At 37.9% G+C, this 21,945-nt stretch overlaps 1 long non-coding RNA gene across 1 annotated transcript; it reads left to right on the forward strand.

The window, feature by feature from the left end:
- Positions 1–1,466: 1,466 nt before the first annotated feature.
- Positions 1,467–19,908, forward strand: LOC149815124 (uncharacterized). Its single transcript, XR_016427828.1, has 2 exons — positions 1,467–1,753; positions 19,650–19,908. It is a non-coding gene; the product is annotated as an uncharacterized LOC149815124 (long non-coding RNA).
- Positions 19,909–21,945: the final 2,037 nt, after the last annotated feature.

Genomic DNA, 21,945 nt, shown 5'->3' on the forward strand with positions numbered 1-21,945 from the left:
TGATAGGTCTATAAGAAATCGTGGCCATGTTTCACAGAGCTGTTTCAACCGTTAAAGAGAGAGGAGGGCCCACTCTTTCTCTATCGTTTGAGACTGTAGCCTTATCCAGAATGATCCGCTCCTTCTGGATAAGCTCCACGTGAAACAGGAAGTTGTTGCTGGGGTAAACGGCTACCCAAAGGGAGGTAAATCTCCCAGCAACCCTTCTCTATTTTATGAAGAAGTGATTACTCACTGAGGTATGTAATGAGTGAGTAGAAAACCCCTTTGAAGCAGGCCGTTTACGAATCCTTTGTTCTCTTCTTCACTTCGATCTTTCAAGGTCATGTTGCCATGAACTACTGAAAACTAGCACGTGAACTTCAGCGAAGTCAATCTCCTCCAAATGCCTACCATGCAGGCTCTTCACCTCACGATGAATGCCAGTACCCAGACTCGAGTGCCTCCCTATCACATCACCACCAATGGATACTTGTGCCTGAACTCCAAAACCCACCGTTCTCCACTCACCTACTAAGAGCTCTTTTAAGCCAATGCCAATGAGATTCATTCTCTCATTCTCATGAGAATCTAAATCTCATAAGATATGTTACAAGTCTCATCAAGAGAGCACCCTCCACGTACAAGTCCACTTCATTTTCTTTCTCTTTTTTTTTTTCTTTTTTGATTTAAGTGGGTTGATAAAGAACAAATCGTGTTTGAAAAAGGTGAAATTTGTGTTTTAATATTTTTACCTTTATCTATCCATGGGTAACTTGACAGAGTTGGTCACTAACCAAGAGATTACTTGTAGGGTTGCACAACGAGTCGAACTAGCTCGGCTAAAACTCGTCTGAATAGGTAAACAAGCAGAGCTTAAGAGATCAAGCTCGTTAAGTATAAACAAACCGACCTTGATCATACATTTGAGCTAGATTAAGCTTGATTAGCGTGATTAGGCTAGGCTCTTATAGTTATATAGAAGCTATTATTAGGATATGTAGAAAGCTATTCATTTAGCAAAAAAGATGGTCTCAACCAAACGAGTAAGACTCGTGCTTGTAGGAGGTGGTGGGTTTGGGTCCCATCCCCTCCGCATTTTAATTTCATAAAATTTTTGTAGAATATCAACTCTGCTTGAGTCGAGTCCGTACAAATGATGTTCATCCTTGGCTTGAGCTCGAGCCAAGCTTGAACATGTATATTTTTAATGAACCATGCTTTTTCATCCTAAGTTTGGCTCAAGCCCGGCTTGTGTAATACGGGTAAATTTGAACAGGTTAAGTGTAAATTCTCAAAATCTAACCGTCTTTTATAAATAAGAAAAAAACAAGTATCAACTTTTCACCCTTTCCAAACGCTGAGTAACGTAACATCAACGGCAGAACCTATTGGGCGGCAAAATTTCAATGTTGGCGATCACCAACCCACGCGAACAACGCGGAGGCGCCGTTTCCTTCTGCTTTCTTGCCACCACCATAAAGGAGAGAGAGAGAGAGAGAGAGAGAGAGAGATGGGTGCGATCGATCTGAGCTTCGCGAAGGCCAACAAAAAGAAGGAAGAAGCTTCTCCATCATCATCAGCAGCACCGGCGGTTGCTCAACTACAGCAGCAGGAGGAAGAAGAGTCGAAGAAGAAGCCGAAGAAGAAGATATGCTGCGCATGCCCCGAGACCAAGCGGCTCAGAGACGACTGCGTGGTCCAGCACGGTGAGGAAGCCTGCTCCAAGTGGATCCAAGCCCACCTCCAGTGCCTCCGCTCCGAGGGCTTCAAGGTATCCCCAAAAACTCAAACCCCAAATCCCCTATTCTTCTTCTTCTTATTATTATTATTATTATTACCCTCTCCGTCATTCGATTCGACTCTATCGATGCGATTTTCGACTTGCTTTCCCCTTTTCTTCGAAACTTAAGATGAGATGAAACGGCGATAATCGAATTGATCTGGGATTGGTGGCTTCCTTGGTATAAGTTTTATGGTGTGCTTGGATTCGAGGAATTCGGCCGAATCAAATCCCTATTTTACTGAAATTCTACATTGTTGTTGAAAAGACGGCCAGAGAATTTAGTGGGATTAGATCCCGTTGTAAGGGTACGTTTGAATCACTGTTCCCCCGCTCGAAATGGGACCAAATGAACACTGGACACTGTGATTTCAACAAACATCGGCGTCCGCCGCATACTTAAAAAGGTGTTATTTTCGTAACACCACTCCCACTGTTACAAAAATAACAAGACACCGGGAACCCATGTTAAAAAAAAAAAAGTCTAGGGTGGGGTCCCCGACTCTCTCTCCTTTGCAGCCAAGAAGTCACCAGCTACGGGGATGAGGCCGTCGTCGAGGCAATGTGAGGCCACTGGGGATGAGGCTGCCGTCGAGGCAACGCAAGGCCAGGATGAGAGGCCGCCAAGTTCTTCCTCTTTTCTTCTTTCTTCTTTTTTCTTTTTTCTTTTTTCTTTTTTCTTTTTTCTTTCTTCTTTCTTCTTTCTTCTTCTTCTTTTATTAAGTTTATTAAGGTTTGAATCAAAATTTCTTTTTAGGACATTTTTAGGTTTTCATATGTGAGGGTTTTCTTAGATTAGGGGTTTTTGTTATTAAGTTTTTTTTTTCATTCATTAGGTTTTTTTAGTCTTCTTTATTCTTCCCCCATCAAACATAGGACATTTGTTGGACTTGGAACAAAAAGAATCAAACGAACAGAACCAATATTTTGTTCCGTTCTGTTTGTTTATTTCGTCCAATCCTAGACAGCCATCAAACAAGACAGACACAACACATGTTTTGTTTATTCTGTAACAATTGTACTATGCCTTTGTTTTTATTGGACAAGAAGTTATGTTCCTTGTTTTCGACGTTTGATTTTTATGGTGTGCGGACAACTTGGACACATATGGATAATGAGTCGGTTAACTTGTAACTTGATCGGATGACTCAATCTGCCCACCATAAGTGTTTTAACATGTTTATTATGAATTTTATCTCCGGATATGGATCTAAAAAGTAAAAAATGTTTAAAATTTGGGTAATTTGAAAAAAAATAAAAATTGATATATTTTAATATATAAATACTTTAATTGATGTCATGTTGGATCTAATTATGAAAGTTTATTAAAAAATCATGAATTTTAGTCTCAAATATGGATCTCAAACTGTATTCAAGCACCAAAAAATGTTAAATTTTGGGTAATTTGAGAAAAAATAAGAATTCATATTTTTTATAAATAAATGCAAAAACTACAAATAAATCATAAAACCCTAAAATGCAAGAAAATAAATCATAAATAAACCAAAAAACCCTAAACTACAAGGAAAATAAACCATAAAATAAAGAAATCATAAATAAACTATAAAATTAAATATAAAAAAACCTAATTCAAAACCTAATCAAATATAAGAAAAGCTCTAATCAAATTAAGAAACCCTAATCAAAGAAAATTAAAGAAAAAACCCTAATCAAATAAAAGAAAATCCCTAATCAAAATAAATATCAAAGTCGCCTAATTAAAGATATTTGATTCAAACCCCTAATCAAAGAAAATTAAAGGGAAAAAGTCTTAATTAAATTAAATATCAAAAGCCCTAATTAAAGATATTTGCTAATCACTGAAAATCAAAGGAAAAAACCCTAATCAAAGAAAATCAAATAAAAACCTAATAAAATCAACAAAACCCCTAATCGAACTAAATATAAAAAACTCTAATTAAAAAAATTTGATTCAAAACCCTAATCAAAGAAATTTCTTATTGAGAGCCATCATCAAAGCCCTAACCTGAGAAGACGAAGAACAAGTAACAAAGAAGAAGAGAGAGAGAGGAACGAAGAAGGGAAAGAAGGAAGAAAGGGGGGAGAGAGAGGGTTAGACACCCTTGCCCGATTTTTTTTAGCGTTCCCGCCGTGCAGTTCTCGACGTATCAAGTGGGGGTGGGGGGAGGGGGTGATGGAACGATGATTCACCATTCCACAGCTGCAGCATCCCACACGACGCACAATCAAACACCCCATAATGTGTCATTATAGTGTGCTGAAAAGTCGTGTTGTCGTGTTGATAATCAGATGCATGTTGTCTGCAAAGAACAAATCATTCTCGTTAACTGTTGTACATTCAGTTTTACTGTGAAATGTAGATATTGTGATCTGAAGTAGCGGAGATTTGTGGATTCCTTTGTTCCACACATTGCTTATAAGCACAACATCATGCAGTGTTGTGAAAAGCATTGAGGAGTAGTGAGGCGCTCCACCAAAAAACGAGGCAAGGCGTAAAGCGTAAGCCTCAAATATTTTTTTTTGAAAACTTTTAAAAAATTATAAAAAAATATCTAAAAATGCAAATAAATAAAGAAATTCTTTATTGATGAAATAACAACAAATAAGAAATAGAAAATCTCAAATAAGTATTAAAAATATGAGATTAACATATAAAAGTAACTAAAAACTGATTACATAACTGGAAAATACATGAGATTAACACAAAAAAGTTAAAATATACTAAGAAACTGATTACATAACCGAAATAACTGGAAAATATATGAGATTAACCTACAAAAGTTAAAATATATGAAATTATTCTAAAAAATATGAGATTAACATATAAAAGTAACTAAAAAATGATTACATAACTGGAAAATATATGAGATTAACCAACAAAAGATAAAATATACTAAGAAACCGATTATATAACTGGAAAATATATGAGATTAACCAATAAAAGTTAAAATATAAGATTATTCTAAAAAATATGAGATTAACATATAAAAGTAACTAAAAACTGATTACGTAACTGGAAAATATATGAGATTAACCTAACAAAGTTAAAATATATGTGATTATTTTAAAAAATATGAGATTAACATATAAAAGTAACTAAAAACTGATTACATAACTGGAAAATATATGAGATTAACCAACAAAAGTTAAAATATACTAAGAAACTGATTACATAACTGAAATAACTGGAAAATATATGAGATTAACCTACAAAAGTTAAAATATATGAGATTATTCTAAAAAGTATGAGATTAACATATAAAAGTAACTAAAAAACTTATTACATAACTGAAAATATATTAAGAAACTAATTACATAACTGAAATAACTGAAAAATATACGAAATTGACCAACAAAAGTTAAAATATAGTAATATACTAAGAAACTAATTACATAATTGAAATAACTGAAAAATATATGAGATTAACCTACAAAAATATTGTTGATCATGTCTCAGAAATCTTTTTGTAATTTTTTTTTGCACATCAGGCTTGTGCCTTGAGGCAGAGACGGACGCACCTCAAGGTGAGGCGCGCCTTTTGCGCCTCAAGGCACGTTTTTTATAACACTGGCTTCATGTTTGTTTTATCTCTGAATTGCAAACGATGGTTTTAGTCAGGACACCAGAATATGCCCTATATCAGAGGGACTCAGCCAACTGGGTGCCGCAACCGTGTCGACGCAACGCGACACGGGTGCAACACCCGGTGAGGTCAACCTGCCCTGGGTGTGGTCAACGCACCTAGGGTCATTTATGTCCAACTTTTGGACTATATATATATATATATATATATAATTTTTTTTTTGCCGCACCCTTGCACCCAAGTTTTTTGAAAGTGCCGCACCCCCGCACCCGCACCCGCACCCGCACCTGCACCCACACCTAGGGGTGACAATCGGGTCGGGTTGGCGTGTCAGCATACCTCAACCCGAACCCGACCCGTTTATTAAACGGGTCGGCTGTGGCAAATACTAACCCGACCCATTTAATAAACGGCTAACCCGACATGACCCGCCAACCCGTTTAATAAATCGGTTTGGTCGGGAAAACGGGTTGGCGGGTCGGGTTGGCCGGTTGGCGGATGGGTCGGCGGGTTGACCCGCCCGCCTAACCCGTTTATTAAACGGGTCAGACGGGTTGGCATACCCCCAACCCGAACCCGACTCGTTTAATAAACGGGTTAGACGGGTTGACCCGTTTATTAAACGGGTTGGCTTAAGCCCAGCCCGAACCCGCCTAAGAGGCGGGTTGGCGGGTCGTGTCAGGTTTTGCCACCCCTACCCACACCCATGTGACATAGAATATGCCTGATGATATGCCTCAAGATAAACGGGCATAGCTTTCACGTTCAGAATTGTAGTTTTTTGAGGGTTATTGCTCCGGCCATCTGCTTAGTAAAGTGCCTTTTTTCTCGATTTGTTGATAATGATTATGGTTGCGGCTATATTATACTGGATGATCATTGCCATATTTTAGCAATGAAACAGTCATGCATAGTTGAAGTTCCCCTAGTAGACAGCACTTGTGAATGATTACATTTCTGTTTTGAGTCAAGTTGGGATGCATTTTTTGAATTCTGTATAGAACTTTTATTAGTTGAAAAATCTTAATTCTCCTCATTCTATGCCTGTAGTCGTCAAAAGGATGTGCTTGGCTTGTAAGTTGCTGATGGTATTAGAAATTAGATGTGACTGGTTTTCAATTTGTTTTGATAAATTTCTTTGATCTACCTATAAGATCCATTTTTGAGAACCTGATTACTTTGAAGAATTTCTTCACAGGGTATGTACAAGCCAAATAATCTTTAGCATTTTGTGCCAGTGCCATTTTCTCCATATAACAATTATCAGACGAAAAGAGTGCTAGATACACTAGATAATATGAGTACATAGTGGAAAATCAGTGGCAGCTTTGTTTTTTCCTCTTTCCTGATACCATGAGGGACACCCAACTCGCAGTTGAGTTATTTATGTCATATTACTTGGTTGGTCCATATGAGTGACCTACTGCAGAAAGGCATTATAATTTTTTGTCATAAATGAGTGGTTATAGTAGTTTCCTGATATCTTTTAAAAATCAGAGTTTAGATCCTAAGACTAAAATATGCATATCCGGAAACTCTTTATGTGGAATTGCTTTTTGGCAGAGAATAGTTAGAGTGTGTAGTTATGATGTGTTGTGTAATTGGGTTATGAATATTATTGTGGCTTTGTACAGTCCTTTTCAGATTTTGTGAAGAATTTGTGTTTAGTGTTTCATTCTTGTTAAGGAGATCATATTTAGTAAGATTGCCTTTATTGATTGTCAAGAGAGCTGTTGTTTGGAAAGCTGGATTAATTTCATTGAGAACCTGCAACTCAAATTGTTTATTGCTAGGTGCTGGTGTTTGCAATTAGATCTCATTTGTAGGGATTGGATCATAAACTACAGTTTTTGTGAAGTGTTGTTTATGAAAACTACTAATCATAATGGACACGAACTAGGTCATTTGAATTCTTTTGTAGCAATGTACGACAAGAAGTGTTGAATAGGAGCTAGGTTCAGTATATACCTCTATTAGAAAACATCCCTTTCCAATCTAAATGGAAGGAAATTTTGTATCTGATGTTTTAGCCATCTATAGGTGTTGTGCTGAGGGCTTCGCCGACCTTTTCAAATTGAGTTTACTGTTAGCCTTATTGTTGGGTTGGGTACCGGGTCCGCCCATGATGGGCGAGATCCGGACCCGGCCTACCTTTTGAGGAGGGGGCTGTTTGGAAACCGCCCACCTCCCCATCTTCTGAGGACTCTCTCATTTGCATGAGGAGAGAAGAGGGAAATACACAGTGAGGGATGGATTGTGTGTGTGCTTAAGAAAAAAGGGACCCCGTCATCAGAAAAGAAAAAGTATGCTCAGTGTATGCACAGTGAAAAGAAACAAGAAGAGGGTGACGTTTGAGAGTCGTGGGGCACTTGGACTCGTGGAATCGTCGTTCTCTCCAAGTGAGGGCATGCATCTGTTGAGCAAAAGCGAGCATCAACGATCCCCTGTTTTCCGCTTCCGCTTCAACAACGAAAAAGGTATATATCGTAACCTTCATTGGTATCAGAGCATTCAGTTTTATGGATGTCGTTTTTTACTTGTGGATGTATTCTCGTTCTTGGTGGTCGCTTGCAGCAAGGCGTCAATCAAGGCATAGTTGTTTTATCGTGTGGCTGAAGCCACACACGATCAAGGCATGGGATCGGCCGGCTCTTGTGCCCGGGCTAGATTCGGGACCCTGCAGATCATGCGGGTTACTGCAGCCGCAGGCTCTACGGCTAGGTCGTAGGCCTGGCTTTCGGCCTGATGGGCTCCTACGGCGCAGGCCCGGCTTTGGGTGAGGCTCTGCGGCACAGGCCGCAGGCATTGCTCCCCGTCCTGCAGCACAGGTCGCAGGTCGAGTCCCAGTGAGCTTTCGATTCCACGCCCTGTGAAAATTATATGTTATCTAATCATGTGATTATGACTGCATATAGATGTGCTAATGATTAGATCATAACATGATTGAATAACATATTTGCGCATTGTTTTACTCTTATTTTATAAGAACATGGCTGCACCAAGTCAATCCATAATGGATTTAGCACGGATTGAGAAACCGAATGGTGATAACTATGACATATGGCATAGAAAGATTCAGTTTACACTGGAGGAGTCTGAGGCCTTGGAGGCTCTCAACCATACTATGGATCGACCTAAAATTGGTAATGGGGCACAATCTCGTAGGGACATGGAGACCTATGAGAAATGGAAGCGCATGAATACTGTTGCGCGTGTCACCATGCTATGTTCTATGCTGGATGACATTATGTGCCAATTTGAGCATTATAAGACTGCTCAACAGATGTGGATGACCCTTAAAGATAAGTTTTGGGGAACATCAGCCGCAAAGCTAAGAAGGCTGACCATCAGGTTCGATTCATACAAGAAGTCCCCTCAACACACTATGAGTCAACATCTCAAGGAGATGGCAAATATGATTAAAGAGCTTAATAGTGCTGGTCATACCCTTACAGATGAGCAACAGGTCCAGGTTGTGATTAGGTTTGTGCTACATAGTTGTGAGCATATGAAAATAAATATGACTCATAACGAAAGTATTAAGACTTTCGATGATATAGCCCGTCATGTAGAGCTGGAAAATGATCACCTCGAAGCGACTCAATCATCTAGCATGAGGGCATATGTGACAGAAAGCTCTAAAAGGCCAAAATCTTTTAAGAAAAAATTTCATGGACCAAGGAGGTTCAAGAAGGGTAACAAGAAGTGACAAGACAAAGAGCAAGAAAAGAAGCCTTATCAGCGCTCTGGGAACCGTGGAAGCAAGAAAGATAAGGCAAATGTGAAATGTTTTGAGTGTGGCAATTTGGGTCACTATGCCCGTGAATGTCATGAGCAGGAGAAGGTATATTCTCTTAAAACTCCTGTGTTACGTGCAAATGTTTGTAGTTGTGCACTGATTATTGAAACTAATCCTATGTGGATTGTAGACTCAGGAGCCATCGACCATGTGACCAAAGACCGCACAAACTTCATCGAATACAGGAATATGCCATCTGGTTCGAAGTGGTTGTTCCTGGGAAACAACACTAAAGCAGAACTCAAAGGGATCGGGACTTGCAAATTGGATTTGTGAGGTGGACGATCTTTATTATTATATGATGTTCTGCATGTTCTAGATATTCGACGAAATTTGATTTCAGTTTCTTCTTTGTCTATGTTAAACTATAAACTTGTGTTTGGAGATGTCAATGTTGACATCATTTGTGGACAAACTTTAGTTGCTTTTGGTTTCTTAATGAATGGTTTCTATGTGTTGGACACTGAACTTATAAGTTTGAATGTCAGTGATGAATGTTTTTCTCTTGTTTCAACTGCTAATAATATGGATGTGGATGTATCTGTATGGCATGCTCGACTTGGACATATAGGGCAAAAGAGAATGGATAGGCTCGCACGAGATGGTCTTTTGGGATCCCTTGCGAAAATTGAAATACCTATATGTGAGCATTGCCCTGCTGGCAAAGCAACTCGATTGCCTTTTGGAAAGGCAATTAGAGCAACCTATCCTCTTCAATTAATTCATTCAGATATATGTGGGCCAATGAATGTGACAACGAGACATGGAGCTTCTTATTTCATCACTTTTATTGATGATTATACACGATTTAACCATGTGTATTTAATTTCACATAAATCTGAAGCATTGGATTGCTTTAGATCCTTTATGAACATGGTGGAGAATCAACTTGATCGTAGGATCAAGGCTTTGAGAACAGATCATGGACGTGAATATCTATCCGAACAATTCAAAGAATTGTGTGATGATAAATGGATAGATAGACAATTAACTACTACTCGAACTCCGCAACAAAATAGTGTTGCAGAAAGGAGGAATATGACCCTCTTAGAGATGGTCAGGTCCATGATGGTGCAGGCAAATTTACCCATTTCTTTTTGGGGTGATTGTTTGTTGACTGTTGCTCATGTATTAAATCGTGTACCATCTAAATCTATTTTTTCAACTCCCTACGAACTATGGAAAGGCAGAAAGCCAAATTTGGCTCATCTCAGACCTTGGGGGTCTGCTGCATATGTCCATAATCTTTCCCATCAATATGGAAAATTGGGTCCTAGGGGAAAGAAGTGTATCTTTACAAGATACTGTGAACATTCGAAAGAATATGTATTCTTAGGAGAGAATACAGATGAAAGTATTTCTGAGATAGATTCTAGAGATGCCACATTTATTGAAAGTGACTTTCCTAAAAGAGGAGAGATAGAGCGTCACTTCCAGTTCTATGAATTGGATGATGAAGAACAATCTAATGAGATTGATCATCATGTTTTAGAGACACAAGATGATGTGTCTATACCACTATTGGATAGTGGGAGTAACACTCAAGTGGATATCGTTTTTAAAGAAGATCTAGCAACTCGAAAGAGTTTAAGGAAAAGAATTCCTCGCCGGAGATTTCAAATCGAAGGGTAAGCCTTTGTGGTCATACCCCAAGATGATGGGATACCTAAGAGTGTTAGAGATGCTCTGTCTTGTTCAAAAAGGGATGAATGGCGTAAAGAATTGGAAGAAGAAATGAAATCCATGGCAGCAAATGAGGTCTGGGATCTTGTTAATCTTCCAAAGGAAAGAAAACCTATTGGGAGCAAATGAGTTCTCAATATTAAGAGGAATGTCGATGGATCAATCGAGCGATATAAAGCTCGTTTGGTTGCTAAAGGATACACACAGATGGCAAGAATAGACTATGAAGAAACATTTTCTCCTGTGGTCAAATTGACCTCTATTCGCCTTTTGTTAGCCATAGTGTCACATATGGATTTAGAATTACATCAAATGGACGTTAAGACAACATTCCTAAATTGAAAACTGGATGAAGAGATATATATGGAACAACCTGAGGGGTTTATAACTGCTGGATTTGAGCGCAAAGTATGCAAGTATGCAAGCTCAAACGATCTATTTATGGATTGAAGCAATTATCCAGACAGTGGTATTTAAGATTTCATGAGAGCATCATGTGCAATGACTTTGCCATGATTGACGAGGACCACTGTGTTTATCTTAAGCGTCAAGATCAAAAATTTGTAATTCTAACTCTATATGAGAATGATATTTTATTGGTTAGTAATCATTTAGAGTTTTTGAAAACCATTAAAAAATGGTTGTCTATTGGTTTTGAAATGAAAGACATGGGTGAAGCATGCTTTATGCTGGGCATAGAGATTAAAAGAGATCGTTCAAAAAGACTTCTTTCTTTTCACAAGAGTCATATATAAAGGTCTTAGAATGATTTCATATGCAAGATTGTAAACCCATAGATACTCCTGTTGCAAAAGGGAATGATTTAAGTCTTAAAATGTGTCCAAAGAAATCTAAAGAAATAGAAGCTATGTGCAAAATCCCTTACTCCAGTGCAGTAGGCAGCCTTATGTACCTTATGATGTGCACCCGACTTAACATATGTTATGCATTAGGGTTGGTGAGTAGATATCAAGCTAATCCAGGACAAGCCCATTGGAAGGTTGTCAAGAGGATTATGAGATATCTTAAAGGCACATCGAATTCAGTTTTTTGTTACCATGTTGGTAACATGCGTGTGGTAGGCTATACTGACGCATATTAGGGCGGGGACCCTGATGAGCGTAAGTCTACGTCTGGCTATGTGTTCTTGATGAACAATGGTGTTATATCTTGGTGTAGCAAAAAGCAGACGTGTGTAGCCTTGTCCACAATGGAAGTTGAATTTGTTGCAGGCTCGTTCGCAGTGCAGGAGTGTGTTTGGTTAAGGAGATTCATCAAACATTTGAGACTCATTTCTGAAGCAAAACTGCCAGTGACTTTATTCTGTGATAATCAAGCGGCAATTGTGTTTGCTAAGGATCTCAAGTTTCACAATAGAACCAAACATATAGACACAAGATGCAAGTATATACGCGATATTGTATCTAAAGGCAAGGTTGCCTTAGTATATGTTAATACCCAAGATATGGTGGCAGATCCCTTTACTAAGTCGATCTATAGGTATTCTTATGTTAAACATGTAAAATCTATGGGTATTTGTAAGATTTGATATGTTAATCTTATTCATATTTCTTTCTATGATTATTGTATAGCATGTTGCACATCTATATGAGTATGCTACCAGGTTTGAGATAAATCTTCTCACACAGATTTATCGCCTCAGACGCTGCTTGTAGGTGGGTTGAGATGAGATGTAACAAAATTCAAGGTTGCTGAATTAATAAGCATGTCGGATTTTGGGGATATCATGTGATAATAACTCAAAAGAGTGGGAGTACAATGAGTTATGATATCCGCCATATATACGTATATGGGATACATCGCCTAACTGGGTTAGGATGAGGTCTCGTGTATATTTAACTATATGGAGAGATCGACCTTGCTATCTAAATGTCAAGGGTAACCTGGTTGACCAGATCTAAGGACTTGGATAGACATTGCATGGGAATGTGCATCATGAAGGACTCAAGTTAGTTTCTCGAAGAGGAACTGAACTAATATAGATCTGTACGACAGAGAATAAATGGTGTATGCATACACTCACTGGAGTGTGAAAGTCTTGCTGTAATACGTGAGTCATACCATGTATGTCGCACCATAACTATAAGTCGACCACAAAAGGAAATGAAGAATGATCCTTGCTTCTTCATTGTGTGAGTCCTTGATATATATATATATATATATATATATATATATATATATATATATATATATATAAATTTTGGTGTCCTTATTGACTTTTGACCTTATTTTAAGGAGAAAGATGAGTGTTGCTACTTTAGCATGTTGCTTAAGACTATGTATGATTCGGTCTAAAAGAATATGTCTGGGAAAGCAACTTATCTTGATTAAAAAAATAAGAGTTGGAAAGGAAGATCATTTGACATTTTCAGATTATGCACATGTTAAAAGCTAGTTTATTTTACCACATCCTGGGGATGGTTGGGTTTATGATAAAACATGTGACATAATGAAAGGTCTTGTCTAGCATAGCTTAGCACTATAATATGTACAGAGGGATTAAGTATGCTAGAATGTGAAAAATGTATTTGATCTAAGACACAATGAGCTTCTTACCTGACTTGTGCAGGTATACTTTGTGTTATCTTATTGTTTGCAGGTTTAGGTTATTATGTTACACTAATCGGTACATAATATGCCTCCACTCCCTAAGCTCACGGGTTGCACGGTCCATTTGCCAGTATGAATACCTGATGTTATTCATCATATGAACACGTTTGGTGTTCCTTCTTCTGAGATCTCTTCCCTTCATGTGCAAGTGAGAGAATGTTGGGTTGGGGACCGGGTCCGCCCATGATGGGCGAGATCCGGACCCGGCCCACCTTTTGAGGAGGGGGCGGTTTGGAAACCACCCACCTCCCCATCTTCTGAGGACTCTCTCATTTCCGTGAGGAGAGAAGGGGGAAATACACAATGAGGGATGGACTGTGTGTGTGCTTAAGAAAAAAAGGGACCCCATCATCAGAAAAGAAAAAGTGTGCTCAGTGTATGCACAGTGAAAAGAAACAAGAAGAAGAGGGTGACGTTTGAGAGTCGTGGGGCACTTGGACTCGTGGAATCGTCGTTCTCTCCAAGTGAGGGCACGCATCCGTTGAGCAAAAACAAGCATCAGCGATCCGCTGTTTTCCGCTTCCGCTTCAACAACGAAAAAGGTATGTATCGTAACCTTCGCTTATATTGTAATCAGTGACCTGGATCTCTAACTCCCTAAAAGTTGTAATCATTTGCACATATTTGCCTTTTCCAAGGTGGGAGTGCGTGTCCCTTCATTTGTTTATAAGGCCAATCTTTTGTCACAAAAAACTGGTGTAACCTTGAAATGAAATGGACTCTTCTTTCTGGTCTGTAACAGGTTATGAACGTTAGGGATATCAATGGCTGGGTTTGGTTTAGATATCCAACCGTCCAAGGATTGTTTAGTCAGATTTGGTTTGATTAGTTAAGTGGATCTGTTATGGTTTTAGTTTTTCTTATTTCTTTTAACATCTGAATTTGAATCAGATTAACATCTGGACCAGTCTCGGATTAGTAAAAGCTTTTTATATCCCTATGCTAATCTGACTCCGATTCCAGATATCACACCTGGTTCCAAACTGATTCTGATCCCTTTATCTCTTCAAGTGCATCACTAGGCCAGACTGTAGAGAGAGATTAAACATTCTTCCTCAGATTGTTCAGTTGCATGACATTTCATGTTTTTAAACCAGAGAGAAGGGGCCAACTGTTATCCCAAAATGTCCTAATATTAGATCCATCATCTGTGAGCACCAATCTGGCAATTATGCTTTTCTAAACTATATTATGGTATAGTGACCGTATATTATCACATCATTCTAGATTCACAACTCTGTCTCTCTGCAGGCAGGCATGCCTGTGTTGTGCGGGCACACGAGCACCTGCTGACTTGCTTGTTTAATGTGAGGAAAGGAATCCAATTTCTTTGTTTGGTTGCTTAACATGAGATTCATTTTCTCATGCCTCAGTAAGGAAGAGGTGGAGCTCGCTGGCAGTGATTTCCGGCAAGCTACACTTGCCTCAACTCAGCTGCTCACCAACAAGGTGTGGGCACTCTGGCGAGCCCCAGCAAGGAGGGGATTGAGCTTACTGGGTGATCCAGCCGATGAGCTCCTCCTTGCTAGGGTTCACCCGAAAACCCAGACAAGAGAAGCGGATACCTTGGTGAGGCTCAGAAGAAAGTGATGGATCTCGCCAGTGGTTCCAGCCAAGGAGCTCCTTCTTGCTTAGGTCCACCCAAAAACCCAGAGGGATGGGGCACCCCAGTGAGCCCCCATAGAGAAGGATGGAGCTTGCCGGAGAGCTCCTTCTCGCTTGGGTGCACCCGAAAATCCATGGGGATGGCCCGGTGAGCCTCCACCGAGAGGGATGGAGCTCGCCAGCAGTTCCATTCCTTTCTGCCGGTGAGCTTCTTCTCACCTGGGTCCACCTGAAAAGACGGGAGGGAGTGGTGGAGCTTGTTGGTGATAATTTGACAAGCTCCACACGCTTCAACCTTATTTTCAGAGTGGCTCCAGTTTCAGAAAAAAAAAGAGAGAAAAAGAATCTACTTGTTCTTCATCTCCTGGTGACCACTCGGCAGGTGAGCTCCACCATTTTCCACTGGTGGTATGCTGTTGGTTAAAACATACAGGGGCATCATCCTCTGTTTTGCGCAGAGGAAAATGGTGAGAAGCTAAACGTGAGAGCCCAAACGTTCACCCTTGAAAAGATGGTTGTGTGTATGATTCTAAATCACAAGCCAGCATGGTGAGAAACCAAATCAAAATGATTTGGTTTCTCACACCCAAAATCCATGTTGTTTGGTTGCCGTGAGAAACCAAATAAAATGAGATTCAAACTCTCATTTGCATGAGAATCCGGGTCTCATGAGGCTTAACCAAACTTGAATGAGTAACTAGCTCTATTTTGTTGAACTGCAAACTTGTTCTTGCTTTAAGTCTTGAGATTGTATGTTCTTATTGCATGTTTATTTGAATATATAAATGTTGCATGCTTCTGTACTGCTTGCCAACATTTTGACTACACGTTGGACTGCCTTGGTACAATAATAAAGCTTTAGCATGCTTAGCTCCCTAATCAACTTTGCAGGCACATTCAAAAGAATTTCCCAGTCTGGGTCAGGATACTGACAACTGTTGTTTTCAGGTCTGAAAAAACGGAGAAGGATCCATTAAAGCGAGTGGCTAGATGAGCAGCACAAATTTTGTATGGTGACTGGGTTACACTAATGGTGTATACAAACTAAAACTGCACATGCTTGTTTGCTTTTGATGGCGTCGCTTCCAATCCCCTTTACTGTGGAATTTTTCTGCCGCTACTGATAATGCCCTACTATATAATAAACTCTACCAGTTTTTTAAAATTTGATTGAATATTTTACAGGTCAAGTCTTATAATCTGCATAATTAGTTTAGTAAAAAACATGTTTTACATCTTGTGATTGTAATGTTGCATCAAGAATCAATGGTCCACATTATATCACAATTTCACAACTAAAAGAATCAGTGTGCTTTCTAGCAAGTAGATCATGATAAACACATTGAGATACCATTTACAACCCCTGCCACTTTATGCTTTGGGAATGAAGTTTGCAGCCCTAACACCGTTCACAAGATGTTTTTTGCAACTCCATCCTCAACATTACTTTTGGCAAAACCATATTTTAGCAACACGTGTTTGCCTCTTAGTTGAAAAGGGATGGTTATCTCGCTTTGGTGAATGAGTTAACGGTTATAGTTTGAAATTACGGGAGATTATCAAACACAGCATATGATGCTTGGCATCGTGTCTTCTACTTGACACAATATCTTGAGCAACGAGGAGTGCCAATATGTAACTAGGATTGCAAATGCGTTGTACTCATGTTGGATCTAGGCAATATCATGTCTGACCTAATCAGATTTGACCTAGTCAAATTTTAATGAGATCAATTAAAGTTGAATCCTGATCCGATCTGATTTACTTAGAATCCTACATTTTCATGTACTAGGATTTGGATCTTAGTTGGACATGTATTGTGACTCAAATTGGGGTTAGAGTTGACGGATTTAAGTTAGATGTTACTAATTCTTGTTATTCTCATGTATGAGATTTTTTTCATGAGTTTTACCTACCGAATAAATCATGGTAGTTCTGTCGTTTATCGATCTTATGAATGAAGGACAAAAACAATATTTCATGCTAAGCTAAATATCTCACATAATCGTCTGTACTATGCTTACTCTTTCAAATAAGTCTCAAGAGAATTAATTTTATTTTGATTTTTTAATTAATTTTCTTGTTAATCATGCCAATGCAAATATGCAACCACGTTCAAGGTTTATATGCAACAATATTTGTGACACTCTATGCATGCTTTTGATTAGGCTTTATTATAAAATCAATACAATAATATAATCATTATACCTTTACACAATCAAAATTGGTTAATCATTGATATTTATGCATGCTCGATTCAATTAATAATGAAATACATTCATTTAACAAGCATATCCGTTTAATATTTCATTTAATATGTGACCCATTGACAAAATTATATATAACTATTATGATTTTGGTGGTAGCTATAATTGCTATTTTAATATATCATCAACTTCTAATGTTCTTTCCCAAATAAGATTTGCATGCCACGGTTCCTTTCATGCTAATAAGCACGAAAAAAGCAAAGGATCCAACCACACTATGAAATTATGATTGGAGAGCTTGCCACTTGCTCTAGTTATCATTTGTGGATCATCAATTGTAAAAAAATATAAGTTATTTTTTTGAATTCATAACCCAAGAAAACCACACTCAACGCAAAGACCTGGTCACATTGGCTTAGCCTACCATACTTATGGTCGTTATGTTAGCAACGTAAAACTTTGAGGCTAAGGCTCTTGCCTCGGGGCTTATGATATGCATTGACTTACGCAGAGGGGTGACATTGATGATAATCTAACTTTGATTGCCTGTCTAGCAGCCAAGGCCCCACCCCACTACGCCAACCCCCATTTGGGACTAAAAAATACAAGCTTGATATCGTTGAATGGATTGATGCAAGAGCCTTCTAGTTGGTGGACCTTGAATACATCAAAATGCCTATTGATTCTGATAAGTTTGATAACAAACTCTTTCTAGTATATTTTATAACATTGTATAAGAGAATAGGATTCATGCATTTTTACGGGTCACTTAATGGGCCCACTCCTTTGCGAGGTAAACTCTAGGTGGGGTCAACAACACTGAAGCTCTTACATAGCCCACTAGTTAAAAGCACTTGCACACTCGGTGAGAGTCTAACCTGGGACGAAAGGGTCAACACCTTCTCCTCAGGCCCTTTATCACTTGAAACTTAGGATTCTTATCAGTTGAATATTTAAGTTGAGTTTGAATACCTTTGATCTTTGAATCAATCAATTTTTTAATACCCATGATCTGACATCTAGGATCTCTGGCCTGACCCACCCTCAAAAGTTGAACTAGAAATATTAAATTTATTATAGAAAATGGGGATCTAAGATCCAATGTTTGAGTCAAGGATGGATCTACTGTAGACTTGCGATATCCGGCCTTAAGAGTTATGATAGAATTAGCAATGAATTTAAGGGTCATTTTAGGGCACGTTTGGGCTTTTGCTGATTAGGAAATTTTGGATGCATTATAACGTGAACTGAGAATTCACGAGTCACAAGAGAGAAGGGAAAATGTATAAGCCCTACCAGTTTCAAGAACGAAAAATGATTGTATTGTACGGCAAAAATGACATGTTTTCTAAAATGCTCCACAGTTTTTGAAATGTTCAAATTCACAAATGCCCAACTTTTTAGGACCTTTTTTTACCTTTCACAAGACTAAACCTCTTGAGGTTCGCTCGATATATAGGTACTTTGTCCTGATCTCGTAACATCTCACTAAAAAGTATACTCGCATGATGGCTTTATGAGCCTCGCAAAGTTCACATAACCAAATTTTCAAACCTCCTGTAACTGAAATCTGTGTACCTTCACAAATACCATACAAAATTCACATACATAGACGATACCATGTGAATCTCTTTTAAGTAACTGATTATCAAGGACGTCCACAAATGTATAGTGACATTCACATATTAATGTTTGTGATTGTTCTCGACCTTTGCATTTTGGTCGATATCCGCAAATAAAATACTACATTCACATATATAGTATGCCATTCTCGATCTACCATGCAAATCTTCTTTAAATAAATGATTATCAAGGAGGTTCGTAAATGTATGGTGACATTTGCATATAATTTTTTTGAATGTCCTCTACCTTCGCACTCTTATATAAAGATCGCAAATATGGTGCTACTTTCTCAAATAATGTACAACCTTCACGAAGAGTGCTTGCTAATCTCCTTGAACGAAAATCTCTTCAATGAGATCCATAAATATGTGTTGACATGTGCAATTTTTTAGCATGTGAATTTTTTTACATTTGCATGCTTGTTGAATCATATATAAAATTATTTTTTTATCTTTTTTATTTTTTTTATTGTTTTTAGAAAGAATCCTAACCCTTTTTCCTCTCCCTTGACTGCAATTTTTATAAACTCTTTTTGCTCTGTTTCGATGAGATTATAGTATCATTCTCATCAACTTTCCTGATTAGGCTCTTGTTGTGAATATTTTATATATGTTTTACTATTTTATTTAATATTTGACATCAGATTTATAATTTATGGTTTGCTATGTTTGAGGTTTTTTTTTACATAAATATATATTTTAGTGTTGCAAATAATTTATGTTTGTTTGTTTGTCCTTTTTTTAATATTTTGTGGTTTTGTCTTGGTGTAACAGGTTAGGGTTGATTATGCACAAGCATTGAATAAGGGTTAGATGGTTATTATGGATAGTTGGTTTTCAGAAGGGTGATTGTAGATAGTTTTGTTAATTGAATGTACGAAATATATATGGATAACCTTTTTTAATATGCTATTTTCATTAGATGAATGTTATGTTGTGTGGTTGGTGTAGGCCGTTAATGATGGCCTCTAAAAGGGTTAAAGTACACTACTGTAACACTAATAACCTTATTTAAAGATGGATATTAGTATCCAAAATAATAGCATTAAACAATTTATGGCTTTGATGTCTCATAAAACTAGATATGTAGAATAGTTTTTGAACATTTAATATAGTTATTTTTCTAAAATAAGTAACCAAAATATATAGATAAATGTTTTAAATGATGATGATGTAAAGTCGATATTATTTAATAACAAAATTTACTTAGTTGCTCACAAAGTTACATAAAAAGCAGTTGAAAGTGATATATAAGAAGCTATTGATAAATGAAATGACATGAATTCTATGGAAAATGTGCATATATCTCAGACATTATCTATTGAGCTCAACCATTTGACGAACATCCAACTATCTCAAACAGTGGTCGACATTGATGTCCTAAATATTGAGCTCAAACACGCGGAGGGCATGCAGTTTCCCAAACCAATTAGTTTTTTAGAAGTTTGATGTGCAAGCAATGAAGAACTTTCATGAAAAAATTGATGTTGTACACGATCAGAAGATATAGAACTAAGTGGGCAAAATAGTGATACCGATCTTTATTGCAGTAATTTGAATGACACGCAGCCTTTTAGGGTATATGACATTGCAAACATTAATATGCAAATATCGTCACACATTTGCGGACCTCCTTAAGGATCAATTATTTAAAAGTGATTCACACAGTAGCTCAGAAATGCCGTCTATATATGTGAATTTTGTATGATATTTGTTAAGCTACCCAGATTGCTATAGTAGGTTTGCAAATTTGGTTATATGAACTTTGTGAGGTCTTCAAAATCATTGTGCGAATGTACTTTTTAGTGAGAGGTTGCGAGATCGGGACAACATACCTATATATTGTGCGAATCTTAAGAAGCTCACTTGTGTGAAGGGTAAAAAAGTTTTAAAAAAGTCAAGCATTTGCAAAATTAGACATGAGGAGAGTATTTCGAAAAATGTGTCATTTTTTCATATCATTTTTAGTTTCAAGAATTCAAGTTTACCTTATATGAAGATGGTAATTTGAGCTACAACCACAACCCACAAGACATTATCTGGGGAACATTTGATCGTGTCTACTTGATCGCCTGAATGAGTTGAAAATCACATGTATGAGTCATGTTGATTGATGTGGATCTCATGGATGAATTTAAAATGGTCCAAATGCTAAGAACTGGCCATTGGATTGTGTTTTTTTTAACTAAAATAATAATTTTATGAACCAAGAAATTATTACATATTGTAAGTTGTTGATTCTCATAAAAACGTGCCTACTTTCCGTAATTGGACATCCAAGAGTTGTTTCCCACCAACTAAACCATGTAGATCACATCTATAAGGTGAAACAACTAAAAAAGTAAAAAAAAACTCATTTATACGTAATGGTGACCTGACCAAATCTTAACCCACGTTATTTTTTGTCTCCTTTTAAGAAGCCAATAGAAAACGGTGAAACCAGAATTATTGTGAAACGAACCCCAAATAAAAGGAACATAGTGACTAGGAGGGGAGGGTGGTGTATGTTCTCCGATGATTCACCGAATCCCACGTCTGTGTTCAGGGGGGCGAATGAGCGCCACATATTTATGCACATAGGGCTCGTATTCCCGTGTATGTTGACATAACTTTGCATCGGACTCTGGTGCTGTTACAAAGACTTAATCACCCTTACTTGCTTTTCTTGCCCTGAAATGACGGTTCGAGGAAATGACAAAAATATCCTTCATTCAAAAGTTGGGAAACTACAGTTTGAGAAAAGGAAAAAAGTCCTCCATCCAGAAAGTTTGATGTTAACTATTTAAGGTATAGACATTCTCTATTCATTAAACTCTTGCGCCATCTGTTGTAACAGTATCTCCCATTGTCAACGCAAACTTTGCCTTCGTCTCCAGTCGAGGTTTCCGCCTTGTTTTGTATCCTGTTTTACAACACATTGTCGCCTTCTCGTGTCTGCCTTGTGTTACAAAACATTCTTGTGTCTTCTCTTTATTTTCGTTGTCGTTAGGCATTATGGAAGAAACCAATGATGCACAAACATTCCAACCAGTGTCACTAAGGCGTCGTGAGTAGCTTTCCATCTCATCAT

This window comes from Nuphar pumila, chromosome 15 (assembly GCF_984573655.1).
Source record: "Nuphar pumila chromosome 15, dmNupPumi1.hap1.1, whole genome shotgun sequence".
NCBI classification, from domain to species: Eukaryota; Viridiplantae; Streptophyta; class Magnoliopsida; order Nymphaeales; family Nymphaeaceae; genus Nuphar; species Nuphar pumila.